Source organism: Molossus molossus, unplaced genomic scaffold (genome assembly GCF_014108415.1).
Source record: "Molossus molossus isolate mMolMol1 unplaced genomic scaffold, mMolMol1.p scaffold_m16_p_8, whole genome shotgun sequence".
Lineage (NCBI taxonomy): Eukaryota > Metazoa > Chordata > Mammalia > Chiroptera > Molossidae > Molossus > Molossus molossus.
Window position 1 is genome coordinate 6,696,592 of NW_023425402.1, and position 23,440 is coordinate 6,720,031.

The following is a 23,440-nucleotide window of genomic DNA, read 5'->3' on the forward strand; positions in this document are numbered from 1 at the left end:
GCCGAGGATGAACTGCAACCGAGATACGTGCCCTTGACCGGAATCGAACCCGAGACTCATTGGTCCGCGGGTGGGCGCTCTAACCACTGAGCCAAACCAGCCAGGGCAGCCCTTAACATTTTTAATAAATAAGAAAGGAGAGTAGGAGAACATGGGAACCATACAAGTAGAAAGAAGCATAACACATTTATGGGCACAAGAATTCTGGATTCTGGATATTGGATGGGAGGTGGGTCAGTGGGCCTCTATTGGTATGGCATATCTCTAGGCTACAAGGAGTTTTAAGAAAATGAATTTCAGATCTTCAACTTCCAAGTTCTATTTACCAAAAATGCTTTCCTCTTTCATAATTTCACCTTGCCTACTTTCAGTATCAAGGTTCACCATTCACCCAACCCACTGTCTTTCAATAGAGGATTACCCAAAAGGGTAAAATTCCCGGAACACGAAACAAAGTTCCAATTTGAAATGCTAGTGCAGGGCTGTGGGTGCTGAGAAACTGAACGGCTCAGAAACTGGACAACAGATTCTCTTGGTTCTTAAGTTAGAGGTTTTCTGATCTTTGCTTTCAAAACCCTGAAAAATCATTAATGATATTTTAATAATAGATCTCTGTGATTTTGGGATGGCAAACAACTCAGAAGTACATGCCACTGCTATATCAAAACTCCCAATTCCCATCTACTTATCATGTGAACAAGGTTTCTCAGCTTTAAAATGAAAAAAAAAAAAAAAAAAGGACTAGCATTGACGCCGAATGCAGTCTCATCCTACCTAACAAGTGATATTCAGCTATGAACATCTGAACTACCTCGGGGGAGGGAGAAGGATAGCCCATGTTCATTGATAAATACATTTCCAATGTATTTTTGTGTTTATATTTAATATGTATAAAAAATAATAATATTGCCCTGGCCGGTTTGGTTCAGCGGTTAGAGCGTTGGCCCTCGGACCAGAGAGACCTGGGTTCAGTTTCCGCTAAGGGCATGTACCTTGGTTGCAGTTTGTCCACGACTCCCGTTGGGGTTGTATGGGTGGAAGCCACTCGATGTGTCTCTCTCACATTGATGTTTCTCTCTCTCCCTTCCTTCCTCCCTCCTGCTCTACCTGAAGATGAATGCAAAAATGTCCTCGGGTGAGGATTTAAAAAATAATAATAATAATATTTATGTTGTTTTGCTCTACTGGGTGTTACTAATATTTGTGATGGCCACTCAAACAGAAGAAAATTTCTCACTTAGAGCTTTATAGTTACATGAAACTTTTAAAAAAATTGTTTTTTATCCTCATCCGAGGATATTTTTCTATTTTTTGTTCAGATAGAGGGAGGGAGAGAGAGGAAGAAAGAGAGAGAAAGAGAGAAACATTGACGTGAAATGAACACATGGAGTGGCTGCCTCCCGCGACCCAACCAGGGCCGGGGACAAACTGCAACGGATGGACGTGCCCTTAGCGGGAACTGAACCCCGGTCTCTCTGGACCACAGGCCGACACTCTACCCCTGAGCCAAACTGGCCAGGGCTTAAAATTTTTTAAAAATTTTAACATATACATTTTGGTTGCAGAGATATATAATATGGAGATCAATAAAAGACTTACAAGCATAAAAATATGTTACTGAGATTAGATTGTTGAGGGAAAAGAGGAGAAAAAGAGAATGTAAATTTTTTTGTTGCTAAAGGGTTTGTTCATGTATTTTTAAGATGGATAATGGTGAGTATCAAATCACTATGGGATTTGAGTCTCATTCAATACATTTAAAGGGATAACACAACAGGTTTATATTAAAACGTCAATATTTATTAAATACTGAAAATTACATCCATCCTCTGCAACTATTGTGCTTTAAACTAATGATAAAAAAATATTAGATATCAGCTTAAAAATGTGCAAGGAGCTACATAGTTCTTATATATTCTTTTAAGAGTAGAGGGGTAAAAAGTTTTGAAGGCTACTACTATGAAGGACCTGTGACTGGAAAGGTAGATGAGCCTGGCTATAGACATTCTTGGAAGCTAGGCAGAGTTTAGACTGGAGGCGGCAGGCCAACCTCGAAACCTGTTTTCTTACCTCTAAATGGGGTCCATTCCAGGCTTTTGAATGTTCTATGATGGGACACAGGAAGGCACAGGTAGTTGACATGTGAGATAGATAAAGAAAGATCACCTAGATGCTTGAATGCAATCCACATTGGGACTGGAAGAAGAAGCTATCTCTCTTGGGGGCCATTACTACGGGGCAGGAGAAGATAAATTCCCAGTTTTTAAATTCCAGGTTTAGGAAACAAGTCCTCTGTCTTTTCCAACATTCTGGACAAAGCTGAGTATATCCAATCTCTGAGGCCCTCAGAGATACCCATAAACAGGGGGTCACATGGAAAGCACAGGCATTGTGGTCCCAGGTCATCCATTGTTGTTTATATATGAGGAGATGTGACTGGCTGGAGAGCAGAAGCTTCTTGTAAACTGTTGCCAGGTTATGTAAGGCACCACCTCCTCAAGGGCGTTGTCTACCCAGCTCCAAGAGTTGCCAGCTGAAAGTTGCCTCTCCTGCCCCTGCTGTAGGTGAGAGTGGGCGGGGCAATGCAAAGAAAACTGATTTCATGCTAAGGAGGGCCCCACCTGCTGGCTGGAGCCTGAAATGGATGTGGAGGAGGTCGGACTCTAACTCAAAGTGGATCTACCTAGCCATCTTATTCCACATTATGTTATTGTTCAGTTATACTGTCATTGGGCATCAACGCAGGTTTTCATAGCTGAGATCTCTGCAGGTCTGCAAAGTGTGACAGAGGCTTGGTAGGAAACAACTTGTCCCCGTTTGAGCTGTGCCTGTGGGCAAATCAAGTCAAAATGATGATTGGGGAAACTGTATTAGTCTGGGTTTGTGATTCAAGTCAAAGACTGATTTAAATAAAAATGGAATTTATTAATAGAGTATAGAGAAATTCCTCAAGTGATTGGGAGGATGAAATCTTGGAGGCTGTATAGTGCGAACAATACCAAAAATCATGGCACACATAGTTCTTATGAAGCCACCTCGCTGCTACCACCTTTAGGTACAGATGTTGCTGCTTCCATGGCGAATGTCACCAGTGCTGGACTCTGCTCTTACAACTGCTGCTTCTCACAACAGGAAGTTAAGTGGAGCTGCTGTTCTGCCACTTACTGAATGGATTATTTGTACTCCCCACTTCTTCTTTTTTTAATCCTCACCTGAGCATATTTTCTATTGATTTTTTTTATACTATTGATCACAATTTATTTTAAAGTCATGAAAAGCCAGCAACAATCAGGCTATACAAATACTTGAATGTATTCATGTTTCCACAGAGTATGGACAGCAGCACTGAGCACATGAGAGCAATACTTATTTCCTTTCCATCATCCTGGCAAAATCTGTTAGATAAGGCAAAGGATGGACAGCTACCAAATTGCCTGTGGTTTGAACCATGCAAGAACAACAACAAATAACAAAGTAATAGGTATAAAATAGACATTTTATTGCTGAATCATGAGCTGCAATGGGCAGGGAAAATTCTCACAGAAGATAATGGTTGAAAGGCATTTCAACTCAGAATTTTAAAAAATTAATGCAAAAAAATAAGCTTTTTAAAAAATGTCTTCCTGCCACCTTTATACAGGGCAGCACAGTCCAAAAGCAATTTTCTCTTTCCTGTAATTTTTTAGATTGATACAAGTGGTTTGCTTCTGCCCTTTGTTCCATATAAGGGGGGGAAAGCCACTTACATATCTTCCTCTAAGGCTCTGAATTATAGAAATGATCCACAAATAACATTTATTTCGCACCTCACCATAAATAGCTAAAATGAAGGTTACTGTTCACTTTTCTCTTCCATTATTTCAACTCTGCGAGGCCCATAGAGTAAAACATTAGCCATAAGCCATTCCCCACTACCAGAAAGCCGAAGATATCTTCTGGTGTCACAGTGCTGACCTGATCATCATCAAACTCAATGCATTCGTGTCGTTTCCTTTCCACCCATGATACATAACAACCTGAAGAGCTAGACCTTCCCTGATGTGTTAACACTGCTTGTAAATCATAGTATCCACAATTATTGGAGCCAATGTCATCAGCAAAAGAAAAGGGTTCATACTTAATTTCTTTCTGGGGACTAATCTTTTTGTCACTTGTCTTTGTCTGCTGATCCACTTTTTTATCTTCTAGATTCTTGAATTTTGACCAAAAAGAGGTCATTTTCTCTTGAAGTTCTGGTGTACATAGTTCATACATAGCCCTGGCCGGTTGCTCAGTGGTTAGAGCGTCAGCCTATGGTCCAGAGAGACCCGGGTTTGGTTCCCACTAAGAGCACGTACCTCCGTTGCAGTTTGTCCCCAGCCCTGGTTGGTCATGTGGGTGGCAGCCACTCGATGTGTCCCTTTCACGTCAATGTTTTTCTCTCTCTTTCCCTTCCTCTCTCTCCCTCTCACTCTATCTGAACAAAAAATGGAAAAAAATGTCGGGTGAGGATAAAAAAAACAACAAAAAAACATAGTTTGTACATAACAGGAAATTTAACATCCTTAAGAACTTTAGCATTCACAGATCCCTTCTCTTTATATAAAAAAAATCAAGCCCTGGCTGGTTTTGCTCAGTGGTTAGAGCATCGGCCTGCGGACCAGAGAGTACTGGGTTCGGTTCCTGCTGAGGGCACGTGCCTTAGTTGCAGTTTGTCCCCGGCCCCTGTTGGGGTCTTGTGGGTGGCGGCCAGTCAATGTGTCTCTCTCACATCGATGTTTCTCTCTCTCTTCCCCCCTCTCTCCCTCCTGCTCTATCTGAAGATAAATGCAAAAATGTCCTCAGGTGAGGATAAAAAAAAAGCCTATAAAAATAATCGAACCACCTGAATAGTCAAGTAAGCAGGTAGCCGGTTATCTTGGAAGATTTGATGTACAAAGCATTTCTTTGCAATGTTGGAGACTGGTGATTTCTTCCTGAAGTCGCAATTTAAGTCCTGTAAAAAGATACTTAGCTTCTTGGTTGACAAAACAGTTACACTGAAGCTGATTTTCCTTTCCTTTAGTGACTTCTCTGCAAACTGTGGAAAAGCCATGTGCAAAAACTGCAGTAGAATAATAGGTGGAATACTAGAAGAAGTTTAATCCATGGACTGACACAAATCTCTTTGGGCTACAGTAATACATTGTGCTAAAGCCATTTCCCTGGAAGTCCTCATAGCACCAGCATACCTTTTAAGGGCATCTGTGAGTTCAGGCACAGAATGAATACACTGAACTGTACTATTCATGTAACCAGTTTTACCGAGGTTTATCAATCTACATGGTAATTCCACAGCAGATGCTAACTGTTCTTCTGTCATATCTTCTACGAAGACAGTTTTAGCTGAGAGTTCCTCAGGAAGAGCATCTGCTGACCCCATCATTAGTAGAATTATTCCATTTTTTATTTTGATATTCCCCCAATCATCATCCTTCAATGTTCCTCCTTTCACTATAACTTTCTGTCTGTCTGGCTGGACTCCAGTCAGTGCAAAAAGCTGAGCATTGAACACCATTGGAGGTTCATCAGTATTCAATCCTACACCTTCAAATTTCTCCTTTCCTCACCTCACGGTAACGGAGTAGAGCGGTATGGTGGGGCGAAAGGGAGGCGGCGGTGCAGGAAGGCTGGGCCTGGCAAGGGCAGCGAAGGAAAAGGGACATGAAGAAGCTGTAACGCCCTGGTCGGTTTGGCTCACCAGTTAGACCGTTGGCCTGCGGTCTGGAGAGACCCAGGTTCTGTTCCTGCTAAGGGCACGTACCTCGGTTGCAGTTTGTCCCCAGCCCTGGTTGGGTCAAGTGGGTGGCAACCACTCAATGTGTCCCTTTCACATGGATGTTTCTCTCTCTCTCTCCCTCCCCCTCTATCTGAACAAAATGTCCTAAAATGTCCTCAGGTGAGGATAAAAAAAAAAAGAAGAAGCTGTAGCAGCAGCCGAGATGGAGTCGCATTCCCATTGACTTTTTTAGATAGAGTGGAAGGGAGGGGAGAGGGAGAGAGAGAAACATTGATGTGAGAGAGACACATTGATTGGTTGCCTCCTGCAGGTGCTGCACCAGCTGGGGATCCAACCTGCAACCCAGGAATGTACCCTTGACTGGGAATCGACCCCAGACCACAGGCCAACACTCTAACTGCTGAGCCAAACTGGCCAGGGCTGTACTCCCCACTTCTTTATCTTCCCAGCTTCCAGTGCTTCTGATTGGTGGAGCCTCGGTAATGTGGCTATGCCCCAGCTGCAAAGGAGGCTGGAAGCTAATGCCTGACATTTTCAGTTTCCGAAGTGGGAGATTTCCTAAGTATGGGAAGGTGATTCAGAAGTTAGGAGGCCCAAACTAAGGAAAGCCTTGAAGAGAATGAATATACATATAATGGCACATTCTGAGGCCAGCAATCTGGGTGGCAAAAGGCACCATGATCATTTTATATGAGGAACAAGAGATGTTGAGCTTAAAGAAGAAAAAATACAGGGGAATGGGATCAAACATCAAAAGGGCTCTTATATGGAAAACAGTTTGACTCTGTGTACCTTCAAGGGCTAGAACTAAGACTACTAAGTAGGATAACCAGAGAATACACATTTTTCCTCAATACAAGGAAGATTTTTCTTTTTGTTCCTAAAAATCAATTCATGTTTCCATTATGAAAAAAATGCTCAGAATAAAAATAAAGAAATACAAAAACTCACAGAACCACAACCCAAAGACAACTGCTGGTAACATTTTAGTGTGCTTCCTTTCAGTTTTTTCTATGCTAATTTTTTGTTTTCCAAAAAACATCGAGGCTGCCAGTCGATGTTCTCTTTCATTGATGTTTCTCACTGTCTCTCTCCTTTCCTCTCTCTAAAATCAATGAAGAAAAAATAATTAAAAAAAAAGAAAGGAAGAGAGAGAGAAACATTAATCGGCCCGATGAGCCCACGACATGGGTGTGTGTTCTGACCGGGAGTCCGAATGGCGACCTTTCAGCGTGTGGGATGACTCTCAACCAACTGAGTCACACCAGCCAGGGCAAGAGATGTTTTTTTGTTTTTGTTTTTTGGTATCCATATTTTAAAAAATATTTTTATTGATTTGAGAGAGAAAGAGAGAGGGAGACATGGATGTGAGAAAGAAACACCAATTGGCTGCCTCCTGCACACCCTATACTGGGGATCATCCCGAAACCCAAGCATGTGCCCTGACCGGAATTGAACCAGTGACCTTTTGGTGCATGGAACAACGCTCAACCAACTCTGTCATATTGGCCAAGCTGGCATCATTTTTAATGGCGGCATAATATTCTATCAGGAGCATATAGCATAATTTACTTAAACATGTCTCTGTTGTTGGACAATGAGGTTATCTCTAGCTTTTGTTGTTGTTCTAAACAATACCGCAACAAAAAAACATATTTTAAAAAATTGTTAAAAAGCACAACCAATGGGCACAGACATTAAGTTGGGAAAAGCAGGAGGGGGGGGTGGGAGCAGGGAGGAGAGGGTTAGTGGGGAAAAAAGGAGACATCTGTAATACTTTCAACAATAAAAAATTCAGAATGGCAAAAAAATGTTTAAATAAATATTGCAATAAGCAATGGAATGATGGGGTCTAAACATTAAATATATATTTGTTAGATATATATTTAGTATATTAAATATTATATCTATCCTTTTAAAGATAAAAGTGAAATGAGATAAAAATGTAGCATCTCAACAGTGCTCCCAGAATTTCTTTTAGGGAAAGAGCTGTCTTTTTTTAGGGGAAATAAGTCTGCTGGGGCTGGAAAGGGAGATCTTCAGGGCATGAGTGTTGACAGGAAACCTAGTAATAAAGAAATACAGCTAAGATGTCTCTTTCTGCCTGGAAAGCCAGAGGAATTTGTTTTTTCTCTGGAGAAAGTAGGATAAAGGAAAGAATAGCAGGGCAGGGAAAAGAGGTGGTGATTTGGGAAAAGGCCAAGACTTTTTGATAAGCCTTACCTATACTTACTTAAAAGGAAGAAGGTATATGTATTATAGAGAAATGCCATAAATGTAGATTCTTTTTTTAAAATTTATTTTAGAGAGAGGAAGGGAGAAACATCGATCAGTTACCTCCTGCATGCCCCCTGATTGAACTCACAGCCTGGGTATGTGGCCTGACTGGGAATCAAACCTGCCACCTTTTGGTATACCAGATAATGCTCCAATCAACTGAGCCAGACCAGCCAGGGTCAAATGCACGAATTCTTAAAGCCACAGAATTATTTGTGCAGAATCTCAGAATATTCACAACAGTTTACCAAAACCTGAAGTGCCCTGGCCAGTTTATCTCAGCAGTTAGAGCGACAGCACTTGGACAGAAGGTTTGTGGGTTCAGTTCAGGTTAAGGACATGTACCTGGGTTGCAGTTTCATCCCTGGCCCTGGTAGTGTGGGAAGTAACCAGCTGATGTGTCTCTCTCACATCAGTATCTCTCTCTCTCCCTCTCTCTCTTTCTCTCTTTCTCCCTTCCTCCCTCCCTCCCTCCCTTCCGCTGTCTCTAAAATTCAATGGAAAAATATCCGTGGGTGAGGATTAACAAACAAACAAAACAACTTAAGTATATTTTTAAACAATAAAAGCCTTCCTTAAAAAAATTTTTTTAAAAGAGGTTTTAAAAATATGTTTTTATTGATTTGAGAGAGAGAGAAAGGAAGGGAGAAGGAGAAAGACAGAGAAACACCAGTGTGAGAGAGAAATACCTATCAACCACCTCCTGCAATGCCACATGTGCCCTGACTGGGAATCAAATCTGCCACCTCTTGGTGCATGGGACCACGCTCAACCAACTGAGCCACACAGGCAAGGATAAAAGTCTTTCTTTAAAAAAGAAAGAAAGAAAGAAAAGCCCGGCTGGTATGGCTCAGTGGTTGAGCATCCACCCATGCACCAAGAGGTCACCGGTTCAATTCCCAGTCAGGGCACATGCCCAGGTTGTGGGCCGGATCCCTGGTAGGGGGCATATAGGAAGTGGCCAATCGATGTTCTCTCTAATCATGTTTCTATCTCTCTCTCCCTCTCCCTTCCTCTCTCTCTAAGAAATCAATAAAGAAAAAACAATTAAAATGAAAGGAAGGGAGGGAGGAAAGGAAGGAAAAAAGAAAGGAGGAAGGAAGGAAGGAAGATCAATCAAGTGAGCCCTGGCTGGTTTGGCTCAGTGGCTAGAGTGTTGTTGGCCCTCGGACCAAAAAGTTGCAGGTTTGATTCTGGTCAAGGGCATGTACCTTGGTTGCAGTTCGGGCCTTGGTCCAGGTTGTGTGGGGGACGGCCAGTTGATAGGTCTCTCTGTCTCTCTCTCTCCCTCTCTTCCGCTCTACCTGAAGATAAATGGAGAAAAATATCCTCAGGTGAGGACTAAAAAGAAGAAGAAGAAGAAGAAGAAGAAGAAGAAGAAGAAGATCTCAGTTGGAGATGGGAAAGGACTTTAAAGAATGCCTGTTGTGCCCACCTGGTGTGGCTCAGTGGTTGAGCATGGACCCATGCACTAAGAGGTTGCCGGTTTGATTCCTGGTCAGGGCACTTGCCCAGGTTGTGGGCCAAATCCCCAGTGGGGGGCATGCAGGAGGCAGCCAATCGATGTTTCTTTCTTCTTTTGTTTCTTTTTAATCCTCACCTGAGGAGATTTTTCCATATTTTGTTCAGATAGAGTGGGAGGGAGAGAGAGAGAGAAACATCGACGTGAAAGGGACACATCGAAGGGACACATCGAGTGGTTGCCACCCGCACAACCCAACCAGGGCCGGGGACAAACTGCAACTAAGGTACCTGCCCTTAGCGGGGATCAAACCCGGGTCTCTCCGGACTGCAGGCCGACGCTCTAACCACTGAGCCAAACCTGCCAGGGCGTCATTGATGTTTCTATCTCTCTCTCCCTCTCCCTTCCTCCCTCTCTAAAATCAAAAAAGGAAAAAAAAAAAATTAAATCACTCAATGGTTTTGCCATCCACATACCTGAGGGTGTGGCCCGAGGAGTGTATGTGAGAGGGGAGAGGTAATCTTTACCTTAAAGATGGTGGAGAGGAGAAAGTTATCCATTCATCATATAACGACCGGTGAGTCAGGATGACAAACCCAGGGTCTTCACCAGACTGCCTCCCAGTGCGAGGTACCTTTTCATGGTGTATCTGAAAGGACAGGCTGGGATAACAGGTCCCTTACAGGTCCTAAAGACCTGGGTTAAGAAGCACGAACGGGATTTTCTTCGATAGGGAGGATGCTCCCCATTTATGTGGGCAAGTGTATTCGATAGGTAAGTCCAGAACCATAAAGTCCTAGTTTCAGAAGCCTCTCGAGGGAGGAAAGTCCTTTTATTAACATTACAAGCAGCACGATCTCCTCCAGTGGTCTGCAGTCTGAAGATTCGGGTTCTGTTGCTTCCTTCAGCAAGTCGCGCACCTTCTCTTCACTCAAGAATGAGGTGGCTCTACTAGAAGACCCTCTAGTTCCCTTCCAGCTTTAAATTCCCTTTTGTGATACCTGTCAGACTTGTTTTATTGGCCTGGAGCTCCCTCCCCGCTCCTCCTTCAGCTGCTGCGCCCGCACTCCACACCAGAGGGCGCTGCAGGCGGGCCCAGCACCGCATGCGGCGGGCCGAGCGGCAGGAGAGGCGTCTCCAGGAGGCGCGGTGACTGGTCGCGGCTGGGGCGGAAAGGGGCGTGGGAAGAAGGGTGAAGCCGAGCTGCGCGGTGACGTCACGCTACCGGGGGCGGGGCGGGCCGCGCTGCGTATGACGCGGCGGCCGCCGCGGAGCTGGGGATTAATGGGAAAAGTTTTGGCAGGAGCCGGAGGATCCTGCGGAGCCTGCGGGACCGCGGCGGTGGCGCGAGCGGCGGCCGGGACAGGTCAGTCCGGGTCGGGGGAAGCGGGTCATCCAGCAGCGGAGGTTAGCGGCGGGCCCGCGCTGAGGCGGCCAGCGGGGTCGGGGCGCAAGGCCCGCACGGGAGTGGGGCGGGAGAGCAGCGGGGTCGGCGGACCGAGGCGCTGCCCGACGCCGCGACCCGGGCCGGTCCGCGGCCGGCGCCCCCCGCCCCTGTGCCCCCAGCCCTTTGGCCCTTCACTGCTGTTCGAGCCCGAGCTGCAGGCCTCCCCACCGACTCTGTGACCCCACTTGGGCCTCGTGGCTCCGTCTCCTCTCACTTCTGTGTTCGGAGAGCCCGGTCTCAGGCTCGGGGTGCTCGCCCACTCTCCACCCTTGCCGCTGACCTCCCCCTTCTCCTCGCTGGTGTTCCCAGATCCATTGCCCTCCACCCAGGGTCTCCTTGGGATCTTCTCTGTCTCCTCCTTATCCTTGTCTCCTGCCTTCGCCCTTCCATCCTCGCCCTCTCAGTCTTTGCTCTCTTTTCCCATCCCTGTCCCCTCCCTCGCCGGTTGCCTGGCCCCTCTCAGTGCTAGGGCTCCCCATCCTCGTCCTCGCGGCGTTACCCGGCTTTTCCAACCCCGCGCCTGCTTGCCCTGTTTGCCTCCTGTCCTGGCTCCTCCCAGAGGCCCAGGTCCTGCCCCTCTGATTCCCCTGCTGGCCCTGTCACCTGCCTCCCCTTCGCTCCCAGTGCCTTGCCTCTGCTTCAGGGACAGCATTAGCTTCTGTGCTTTCCCCTTGACGGGCAGTTAGGTATCGGTGGGGTGAGGGTGTTCGGCCCGGGCTGAAGTAAGGAGCTGAATGTCTGAGGTAAATCACAGGTCACATCTGTGTGGGGGAATTTACTGGGGTGTTGCATCAGGGATGATGTTCAATTTGTAGACCATTCTTCCCATCTCAGCTTTAATACTTCTTCTTTATGAGTCTGTTGACTTCCAGGAACCCTCGGGAAGAGACTGGCTGCTGAGCTGGGTGTGTGCCAGGCATAGCTGGAGGCCTCATCCAACTCTTCCCCTTCCAGGAAACAGGGTTGTGCGTCTCTCCACTCGGGATGTATTAAATACATTTAAACCATGATACCCCAGCCTGTCTCTGCCCTGACTCCCACCCTCTACCCTATGCCGCATCCCAAAGAGCCAAGGGAAGTCTTCAGGAGATATGCCCCGAGAATGCCTGTGGTTCTCAATCTTTTCCCTCTGTACTGACTCCAGACAACTTTTTTCCTGTTCGGGTTTTAAATAGATTGTCGCCCGATAGCTCCAGGGCTGGCAGACATCTGTCCCTTTTATCCTTGGTGGCTTGAACCAGCTGCTGATTTTCCCTCGTGTATGTCTGATCCGCTGAATGTGTCAGGGCCTCTGAGTTTGGTCACTCACTGAGCAGGTTCTTTGAAGGTTCTCCCTTCATTTTCCTTGGGAGCTTAATTTCCTGTGGATCCAAGAGGGAGGTTGACACCGAAGTTCTGTTCCCTTTGCCCAGGCCTTACATCAGTGTCAGGTCACTGTCTGCCTGGGCAGTCTGGGGCTGCATTAGTTAGACTGCGTCAAGAACCTAAGTTGCTTCTAGTCACAGAGGTTATTCTGTCTGGGGCTAGACAGCCCACCACCTTTGTTGTGTGTCTGGGTATTTAACCTTCTTGCCAGGCAGAAAGTTCTTTTCAGATGTCTTCAGTTTGCACTCTAAAGGCCTAGAGAGATCGTCAGGAAATAACATATCCTCTGTTTCTGCCCGCTCTAGTCTTGGAGGGTTCAGAAAGCATGACCCACTCTCACGTTTGGAAATGAAGGCCTGTTGTTTCACCTGGCTCTGGGTTTCTAGGTCTTCTCTTTTGAGGATCGTGCTCTCTGTCTTTGAGCCAGAATTGGACACAGAATTAACAACTTTTAGGAGCTTTGGTGGACAGCCCACTGAACCAGCTAGACCAGACTTTAAGTTTTGGAATCCTCTTGTGCACTGTACTTTTCTATGACAGAAATAGGATAGTGGATGGCAGACCAGTCCCCTTTCCACTGACCCCTAAGCAGTACTTGGAGGGAATTTGGGCAGAATGGACCAAAAAGGGTCCCTTGTTCCTATGAAATACACCCCTTTGGGGTTTTAATGGGTCATTCTAATGAATTTGAGGTTATGGGTTTGGTAGTAATTTAGTCTAATCTCTGACTCCCGAGGATTTTACCTGACTCTTGAGCAGTTTGCTACTCCTGTCTTTGCTCACCTGTACTCTCCCCTGAGGTGGTAGGTGAGAAGGGCGTGAGAAGAGGTCAGGCCCAGTCCTTGTGGAGTATCTTGGGCACTAGCAGCCTTGGCCGGGTGGCTTCTTGCAGTTTGTCCACTCTCTCATATTCTATGTGGGTAGTCATGATTGTCAGTCACCAAGTTTCCATTTAGTGATTTTTACAGAGCTAGGGTCAGCCTGCTTTCTTTTTTTTTAAATCCTCACCTGAGGACAGTTTTCCATTTTTTGTTCAGATAGAGTGGGAGGGAGAGAGAGAAAGAGAAAGAGAGAGAGAAACATCGATGTGAAAGGGACACATCGAGTGGCTGCCACCCGCACAACCCAACCAGGGCCAGGGACAAACTGCGACCGAGGTACTTGCCCTTAGTGGGAACCGAACCTGGGTCTCTCTGGACCGTAGGCCAACGCTCTAACTGCTGAGCCAAACTGGCCAGGGCGAGCCTACTATTCTTTTTCAAAGGTGTGAGCAGACAGGCCTCTGACATGCTACAGATGGTACAGCCCATCACTTCTAGTTGAATGAACTAAGGTTACTAAACCACTGTTTTGCTTGGCTGCCTTTCCCTCTGCCTCTCCACTACTGCTTTCATCCTTTGGTCCGTGCCTCAGCCCTCGCAGAGAGAATTGCCCTTACTCAGCCTGCCAACTCCACCTGTGGTCCCTCAAACCCCTTTCCCCAGGACCTGGTGAGAGGACAGCCAGTGTTGAATGCTGGCCTGGGAAGCTAGTAGGCCCCTGCTTTGGGTAGACTGCAGCTGTCCTGGCTGCCATGCAAGCTGTCTTCAGGGCCTGGGGATGCTGGTTTGCCCTGGGCCTGTGCAGTTCCTCTCTCTGAGGAGGAGTTGGACCTGTCGCTTCTAAAGGCTTCAGCTATATCCTGTTACTGATACCCCCTCTCAGGGTGTTTCCTGCCATCTGGGAAGCTAAATTGTGGAGCCCTCCTGGAAATGCTAGGAGCTGCCCCACTGCCCAGCATTAGCCACTTTGGGAGCACTCTCTTCTTCCTCCCTACACAGCATCTCTATGGACTTCGTCTGTCGTGTCAGTTCTGTGTGTGGTGTCGTTGTCTGTGCCATGTTGTCCCAGATTGCCCAGTGGCTGCTTCTTGTAGATGATTTGATGTCCCTGAGCATTTTTCTGTGCCTTTGGATCCAGAGGGAGGAGCTACTTGCAGCAGCTGAGTTCCACAGTGTCAAAGGGGAGCTGGGCACTTACTTGAGTCTGGCAGGGAGAAAATGTCCCCTTGCATCAGGTTTCAGACACGTGGGTCTTCTTGCTTAGTAGATGGTTTCTGGCCTTCATAGCTCAGAGGCTGGTGATTGGGGTGTGACTCCAGTCCTGTCTCCACAGGGCTTTTGGTCAAGGAATTAAGCATGACTCAGGGCATCTCCATTTATGAGCTACTATCCTTTGGGGTTGTTGGGTTCTAGCTCCTCCTTCACCTTGCCAGCTCCTTCTGCCCCACCCATCCTGGTACAATCAGCAGAGCTGGTGTCTTCTTACTTGGAAATGAGCAGACTATTTCCAGCTTTGGGAATTATTTGCTGACTCAGGCTCAGAATAACAACATCTCAGGGTGTGTGTATGAGGGACAGAGGAGGAGCCAATTTGCCTTAGGAGCACTCTGAGCCCTAGTGTTTAATTATAACATATTAGAGCTGCTTTTCTGACCCCAGCACCTCTCAGCTAAAGATGTTGGCTTTCTTTCTATCCTGCAGTGTTACGTGGTGTTTTGGGCATGTACGTGGTACTCACGCAGTGGCTTCTGCTCACCGACAGATGAGGATAGATGCACCAAAGAGGTAATCACATTTTCCTTACCCAGGGGACTCTAACAGCGGACACACACATCCCAGATTTGGGGTCTTGGCCTAGAAGATGAAATAATTTCACTGGGGCTGAGTCCTAGATCCCAGGTGCCTGTCATAGCATCTGTACTCATCACTTGAACATAACAGGCACTTACTAAAAAAATTTCTTGCATAGTTTTTTGGGGACTATTGAGATTTTCACCTTTACACCCACTAAAACATAAACTCCACAAGGGCAGGGATTTATTTTCTTTCCTATTGTGTCTAGGACAGTGCCTGGCATAGAAAATGTTAAATAAATGTTTGTTGAATGAATAAATGTACACACTTTCTTCTCTGCTCGTGTGGGTGCCATGCGACAAAGATGGTGTTCATCATTCTCTTTCATTTATGCAACAAACATTTTTGAGTGTCTACTCTTTGCCAGGCGCAGTAGTACTAGCACTTGGGAAATGATAGGAAAAAACAGAATCAATCCCTGTCTCATGGGTCGACAGTTTGCTGGTGTATGTGAGAGCTGGGCATAATGGTTAGAATTGTGTCTTCCATCTCTGCCAGGGGAGTGAACAATGCTCTGGGCTTCCCATTACTGTTTTCCTGTTCTCAGGATGCCTGGCAGGTTTTATAAACTCTCAGAAGGGGAGCTTCAGGGAATTCACTGTTCATTGTCTTAACTATTTGGGAGGCTGGGCTGTGGTGGGGTCCCTGCTGGGGGCCAGGGGAAACATGGGGCTCCTGTCTGATTCATTTTAATCTCTGAGTTTCAGTGGTTCCAGTAGCTGTTTATGGTCTTCACTTCCCTTTCTCTGCCTTTAACACCCTGCAGGTTTTCCTGTTGCCAAATAGGGTGCTGAGCCCATGTTTCTGTCTGTCTGTGGGGGTCAGGTTGTTTGTGGATCTTGCAGGAAGGCCTCAGGCAGGGACCCCTTCTGTTCTCAAGCCCATACCAAGTCCTTTCCTCTGAAGGAGAGGTGAAGGAGGAAGAAGGGGGGTTGGGGAGGCTTCTGAGATTCCCTGAGAGGGGTTGAAATAGAGGTTCCCCTGAGCAGGAAGAGGTACTAGGTTTAGTTAATTTGCTTCATCATTTGTTTCGGCAGCTAGGCATAGTGGCAGCAGTGTGCATGTCCAGGGGTCAGTTGTCCAGTTCATCCCTGAGCTGGGCTCCCAGTCCCAGCTAGAAGTTTTCCTTTTTAGTGTCCCCTGGCAAAGGTGAGGCAATAGCTTTTATCAGATGTTTCAGTGTTAATCTAAAACAGCTGTAGTGTTGCCATCTTAGTCTTTCCTGTCTGAGGCATTTTTGTGGGCCAGGCGCTGTGACAGGTGTTTCACACTGGTCTCATGCCCCAGGTGTGTGGAACCTAGTTGGGGAGAGAAGGCCCATGCACAAAAATAAGACATTAAAGAGCTGATGGGTACTAAGAACATGCTGCTGTCCAAGGATACTTACTGAGTCATATAAAGGCTCAGCTGGGCTGGACATCCACACTTGCTCACTCACATGGCTGGCTCTTGATGCTGGCTGTTCACTAGAGTGCATGCATGTGGCCTCTCCATGTGCCTTGGGCTTCTCTCAGCATAACAGCTGGATTCTGAGCAGAAACATCCCAAGAGTGTGTACTGAGAGATCCAGGCATAAATGGCAAGGTCTCTTATGACCTGGCTTTAGAAGTCACACAGTGTTACTTAACCCTGTATTTTCTTGGTCGTAGGATCAGTTTAGATTCAAGGAGGGAACTACATAAGGGTGTGAATGCCAAGAGGCATGGTTTATTGGCAGGGAGAGAGGCCTCCTTGGAGACCAGCATCTCTTATGTGAGGTAACCTGGCCTGTATCTGAATACTTCTAGGAGAAAAGTGCTTTTTATGATTTCCATTCCTGGAAACCATTGTTGGGAAATTTCTAGGTTGATAGAAGCTGTTGAATGCCAGGTGAAGGAATTTGCACTTTATATTCTTTGAGCAGTTGTAGCCATTAGTGGGGTTTTTTTGTTGTTTGTTTGTTTTATAAATCCTTATGAAGGATATGTTTATTGATTTTAGAGTGAGAAGAAGAGGGGGAGAGAGAGAGAGAAACATCAATCAGTTGCCTCCTGTACATGCCCCAACCAGGATTAAATCTGCAACCTAGTTACGTGCCCTGACTGGGAATCGAACTCGCAATCTTTCTGGTGTATGGGACAATGTTCCCACCAACTGAACCACCTGGCTGGGCATCCATTGGTAGTTTTGAACAAGGAGTGATTGTGTTAATATTGCAAAAAGGTGATTGAATGGAAAAAAATGGAGGTAAAGAGGTTAGGTAGGAGACTACTGCAGTCATTGAAATGTTAGGAAATTCTTCCTCATATTAAATTTGAGTTTCTCTGGTTACTGTTAAAATTACTGATTTTGATCTATTTGCCATACAGATTAAGTACCCAGAGCATGAGTGGAGTAGCACCCCCACCCCATTACTTGGAAATGCTGATACAAGAAAGAGATTTAAGGGTTCACAAAAATTGAGGCAACTAGCTCTGGCTGCTGTGGCTCAGTTGGTTGGAGTGTCATCCTGTATACCAAAAGGTGGTACCAGTCAGGGCACATACCCAGGTTGTGGGTTCGGGGTATGTATGGGAGGCAACCGATTGATGTTTCTCACATCAGTGTTTCTCTGTCTCACCCCCTCTCTATCTAAAAATCAATAAAAACATCCTCGGGTGAGGATTTTAAAAAAAGTTGAGGCAACTAAAGTTAGGTTTTTTTGTCAAGGCACATTAAAAAGTTACTCATCATTTATTTTGTAAAAGGCGAAAGATTTATTTGTTCTGAAGAAAAACCCTGAAGCAATCATCATCATTTATTTTGAAAAAGTAGAAAATATTGACCTTCATGTAACCACTGACACTGTTTAGGAAGTGAGAAGAATAGGTGGGCAGGGAGAAGGAGGTCAAGAGGGGAAAAGGACAAAAAGAATTTGAAGGAGGATGGAATTGGAGGAACTTCTTGAGAAATAGAGGAGGCTTGGCTAGGACTAGTGTTAGCAGGGCAGCTCCTTCTGTGGCCCTATTGCCCTGGCTACTTGGTTTCAGCACCTCCTGTCCTTGCCCTGTCTCTGCAGCTCTTCCTGCCTGTGACGAGGCCATGAGACGGGCTGGAGTGGATTTGGTGTTGGGCAGACCTAGGGTGACTCAGCTCCCGTGTATGGAATTATGGCTTAATGATAAAAATGAACCTAAGTGCTGGTTCGTCCCTTTCCTGCCGAACGTGGTTCTGAGGTGGTGGACCCAGGGAGAAATGCCTTTCTGCACCAGTTTCTTCCCAGTGTACAGGCTGTGGTGCCAGGAGCCCGGCCTCAGAACGGGGTGTCTTCATCTTCTGTTAGGCAGTGCTGGCGTCCAGGCCGTGCAGTGCGGCAGCCCTCCTGTTCCTTTTGAGCTCATATTCAAGCCTAACTCTGCCCATTCGTATTGTCATCTCAGGGGCTCTCCTGAGACCCTTACCACATTCTCCACAGCCAGTATGGACACAGCTTTGCAAGAGTTCTCTCATGAGGAGGAGGATGCTGAGAGGAGAGGCTCCCGCTGTCAGGAAAACCACCTCATACTTGAGTTCATTATTATGTTAAAATAGATTTTCATTGCTTCTGTTTGTAATTGCTCTGATTCTGTGATCCTTATCTTATCACTGCTTTGGCACTTTCCTCGTCCATGAGTTGTGACTTCGGAGGTGCAGAGTCGTTGGCTTCGATGGTAACACAGGCCAAGTTTGCTCTCCTTACAGCGCATCAGCCAAGCAGGCTGCCCGCATACACAGCAGTCTGCGCCCCCTCCCCCCCAGACAGACCACCCTTGAATTGGCCAGAACTCAGAGTGCTACTCATCACCCCCTTTCCAAACAAGTGAGCATGGCGTACTTTTCCTCAATATTCCTTAATTGCCTAAAATATTTCCTTGTTCATAACTCTATTTTCTTCGCCTCTAGCTCGGGGTTTCTAGCCCCAGCACTACAGACATTTTGGGATGGGTAATTCTTCTTTGTGTGGGCTTTCTGTGTATTATAGGATGTTTAACATCATTCCTGGCTTCTACCCACTAGATGCCAATACTATCCCCTCCCCTCCAGTGGTAATAACCAAGACTGTCTCCAGACATTGCCACTGGTCCCCTAGGGGGCACAATCTCCTCTGGCTGAGAACCACTGCTCTGTCATTTCCCCACTAAATATTTCTGACTAGCTGGGTCCACTGGTGAACATAGCAATAACACCGGGAAGATAAGCCTGTAGTTCTTACATTGGACATTTGCCCTAGTCAGTCACCTTGCTGAGGGTTCGGGGGTGGAATGAAATTGTTTGCATGTTCCACCTTAGTAAGAAACTCTACGATGTCTACTCAACAGAGGGGTAGTGTCTGAGGTATAAAGCTGTCTCCTGGCACAGTTGTGTTTCTACAAGTCTTTTCGTGTCTGGGCAGAAGCCACCTTCCTGTAGCTCCCAGTGGTGCCATGTAGAGCAGAATTGGTAACATGTGGTACATGAACTGTCACTAACCTGTCAGTTCCTGGTGTCAGACATTCCCTGCTGACCTGGCACTGATCACAGCATCTTTCTCTCCAAACCCAGATGGGTTCTTAGAACCCTCCACCCCAGGCAGTTCTCTGAAAGAAAGCTAAGCTGCCATTCCTTATCTCAAGCTTGTTCGTCTGACCCAGACTGTTTTGTTTTTCAGCTTTCCCTTCTATAAAAGCCTTCAGGACAGTCCAGAGAGCCTGATGGGTTCCCCTTGACGTTCAGCACATGCATCCTGAGATGAACTCCTGAGTGATCCATTGAGGGCGTCAGGTCCGAGATGAGAAAACTACCCTTCTTTTCCAAGGAGGTCCTCCAAGGGCCAAAATGCTCAGTTTCGTGAAATTAATTCCCTACTCTCTAGTATTACATCCCCTGTTGCCACTGGAACAAATTACCACAAACTTGTGGCTTAGAACAAAACGTTTATTCTACAGTTCTGGAGGTCAGAAGTTCAAAATTAGTTTCACTGAGCCAAAATCAAGGTAGTTGGCAGGGCCAGCAGCAATTATAGCCAAAGAAAGACCCTGGCCTGACGTGCTCCGAGACTCCTGATCTCACTTCTTTCATGTGGACCCGCAGTCTGAACTGTATTTCTTCTGAACTCTTGGGGCCTGTCTTTCATGGTGGTAGACTGGGTAATGGCCCCCAAAGATATCCAGGCCATAACCCTGGGACCTGTGGATGCTACCTTCTATGGTAAAATGGACTTTGCAAATGTTATTAAATGAAGGATCTTTTTTTTATCCTCACCCGAGGACATTTTTGCATTTATCTTCAGATAGAGAGGGAAGGAGAGAGGGAGGAAGAGAAAGAGAGAGAAACATCGATGTGAGAGAGACACATCGACTGGTTGCCACCCGCATGACCCCAGCTGGGGCAGGGACAAACTGCAACCGAGGTATATGCCCTTAGTGGGAACCGAACCTGGGACTCTGGTCCGCGGGGTGATGCACTAACTGCTGAGCCAAACTGGCCAGGGCCGAATGAAGGATCTTGAGAGGGAGAGATTATCCTGGTTATTTGAGTGGGCCCTAAGTGCAGTCACAGGTGTCTCTTTAAGTGGGAGGCAAAAGGAGATTTGATACAGAAGAAGGCAGTGTGACTACTACAGCGAGATGCTACACTGCTGGCTCTGAAGATGGAGGAAGAGGCTGAGGAATGCAGGGAATGCAGCTCCAGAAGCTGGAAAAGGCCAGGAAACAAATGCTCCCTGAGAACCTCTGGAGGAAGTGTGGCCAGCCAATACCTGGATTTTGGCCCAGTGAATATGCTTTCGGACTTCTGGCATCCTGAACTGTAGGAGGATAACCGTGTTATGTTTTAAGCCACAGTTGGTGGTAATTTGTTTCAGTGGCAACAGGAAATGACTACAGGGCTTATCCACCTGCAGGCAACTTGACTGAGCCTTGTCCTTATTTGTGGCAGTCTTGGAGCATCCTTTTCACGACAGTTGGAGATCTAGGTCCGGCCTCTTTCCAGAACAGTATTTGAGACAATATGCTCTCTGGGGAGTCTTAGTGATTGCTTGGGAGCAAAAGAGAAGGAGGCCTCAGATAGTATCTGATCCTTGCTTTTGGAACCCCCCCCCCCACACACACATTCAATTAATAAAGGGTTTCTTTCAGACTGTTGAGGATCCAGGATTGGTTTAAATCTAACACTAATTTCACCTTCCCCTCCTCTCTTCTTCCTTCCATTCATTCAGCAGGTATTTATTGGGTACCTTCTGTGCGCTAGACACTGCTCTAGGCACTGGGGATGAAGGAGTGAACAAAGCAGATAAAAGTATTTCCTGCTCTTATGGTGGTTGTGGTAGGGGGCAGGGGAGAGAGCCAGAATTAAGTAAATAACATGTCAGATGGTGATAAATGCTACATCAAAAAATAAAACAGGAAAGAGATAGTGACAGCTTCAGAGGGCTTGGGACAAATTCACTGAGAAGGTAATAATTTGAGCTGAAAGAGGAGACTGGGTGGGCCATGTGTGGGAAGAATCTTAGAGGTAGAGGAAAAGCAAGTACAAAGGTCCTGAGGCAGGAACATGGCTGGTGTGTTTGAGGAATAGTCAGGAAGCCAGTGTGGCTGGAGTGGAGAGAGGGAGGAAGAGAATAGAAGATGAACTCAGAGATGTGATTGGGGGCTAGCTCACCAGTGACCCTAAAATGCTATAAAATCTCTTCACATGACCCTTTGTACCTTCCTTCCATTCTCCCTTCTCACACCATCTCTTGGTCTTTATGCCTGTGTTCCTCAGTTCCTTTCTGAGAACATTTGCCAGATACCTAGGGAATATCAGCAGGTAAACAATCAACTTAAAATATTAGAAGAGGGAAAAGCAAGCTTCTCTTTGTGACTAATAAAAGCAGTTCTACTGGTAGAGTGGTCTGGAGCTGTCAGCCTAGAAATGTGGGTTAGTCACTCTCACCAGGCAGGTCTGGGGTGGTTTCTGAGGGTCTTCACTTACCACCCTCCTCAGCCCCGCGCCTGCCACTTCTTTCCACTCCACATGTCCTGGTCTACCCTGTGTGTGGGTCCCACAGTTGCCCACCTGAGATGCTTGCTTTTTTTTTAATCCTCACCTGAGGATGTTTTTTTTTTCCCATTTATCTTCAGATAGAGTGGGAGAGAGAGAGAGAAACATCAGTGTGAAAGATATACATCGAAAGGTTGCCTCCTGCATGACCCTAACCAGGGCTGGGGACCGAACCACAACTGAGGTACATGCCCTTGACTGGAATCGAACCCATGACCGTTTGGTCTGCAGGCTGATGCTCTAACCACTGAGCCAAATCGGCCAGGGCTGAAATGCTTGCTTTTTTTTTAACCCTCACATAGAGTGGGAGGGAGGGAAGGAGGAGGAAAGAGAGTGAGAGAGAGAGAGAGAGAAATGTCTATGTGAGAGAGATACTTTGATTGGTCACCTCCTGAATGACCCCACATGTCGCTGACCAGGGCCAGAATAAACCGCAGTCGAGGTACTATATGTGCCCTTGGCAGAATCGAGCCTGCAGACCAAGGGGCTGACACTCTAACCGCAGAACCAAACCGCCCAGGGCTGTAATGCTTTCTTAACAGCCCCTCATCTCCCTGTCCTTGTCTCCCTGGAGCAGCACCACAGCCTGCCCTCTTCCTTGTTACTCAGGTCAGGTGCCTGGGGGCAGAGCACACCATCTGGTGCCACTGCACAGCTATGGCTGTCACCCGGGTCCCCGCACCACCACCCCCACGCCCCTGAGCCACTCCTCGTTCTAACCTCAGGACTCTGCCTCCTCACGGTTGCTTGGATTTCTAAGAATCAGATCCCAAAAGGTCAACTAAGTCCAGCTTGGTAAGTCATTCCCTGAATAGTGACCTCTTGACACTCTGGTGCTCTGGCAACTTTCCAGAATGACGGTCTGTCAGTCATCTGTGGTAAGCTTCATTGTCCTCTGTGGGCTGGGCACGCATGATCTCTCTGGACTAAATCCTCCATGCCTGTGTCCCTGATTTTATAGTGCTGGGTGACTTGACCCAGAACCTACTTTTACTAATGGCACTGAATAGATTGTTATTTAAAAAAAAACACACACACAACAACTTTGGTAATAGACAAATTGATTGTCATTGAAAACTAAGAAGTTTTTGGTAATAAATAACTTGACCAATAGTAATTTCTATCTCCCAAGTGAAAATCACTAGGTGTTCCCCCGTGCTGCAGAATGCACCCAAGCAGAGGTGTTGGTCCAGCCCTGTTTGTATTGGTACAGTGTCTGATCCCTATGACTTTGTTTTTGGAGTCTTAACCCCCTGTCTCTCACCTGTGTATTTACAACATCTACTGAACAGTTTGCCTTTCATGTCCTTACAGTGTGTCACCTTGTAGAAAAATATTTAGTCTGTTTTGTAGCCCATTCCCTGATGCCGTAGGCATATCTGCACCAGGCCAAGGCCTGACTCTGTCCCCTGCAAGCCTAGGGTACACTTGTCTTC

At 46.5% G+C, this 23,440-nt stretch overlaps 1 protein-coding gene and 1 pseudogene across 1 annotated transcript in view; one reads left to right on the plus strand and one right to left on the minus strand.

Annotated features, from left to right (window-relative positions):
* Positions 1–3,832: 3,832 nt before the first annotated feature.
* The window catches only part of LOC118621336, a 70,081-nt pseudogene continuing 50,473 nt past the window's right edge, over positions 3,833–23,440 (minus strand).
* The window catches only part of PPARD (peroxisome proliferator activated receptor delta), an 81,088-nt gene continuing 68,387 nt past the window's right edge, over positions 10,740–23,440 (plus strand). Inside the window, exons 1-2 of the mRNA XM_036248378.1 lie at positions 10,740–10,863; positions 14,832–14,915. The gene's annotated coding sequence lies outside the window, so the exon portion shown is untranslated. The remainder of the gene's footprint in view (positions 10,864–14,831; positions 14,916–23,440) is intronic.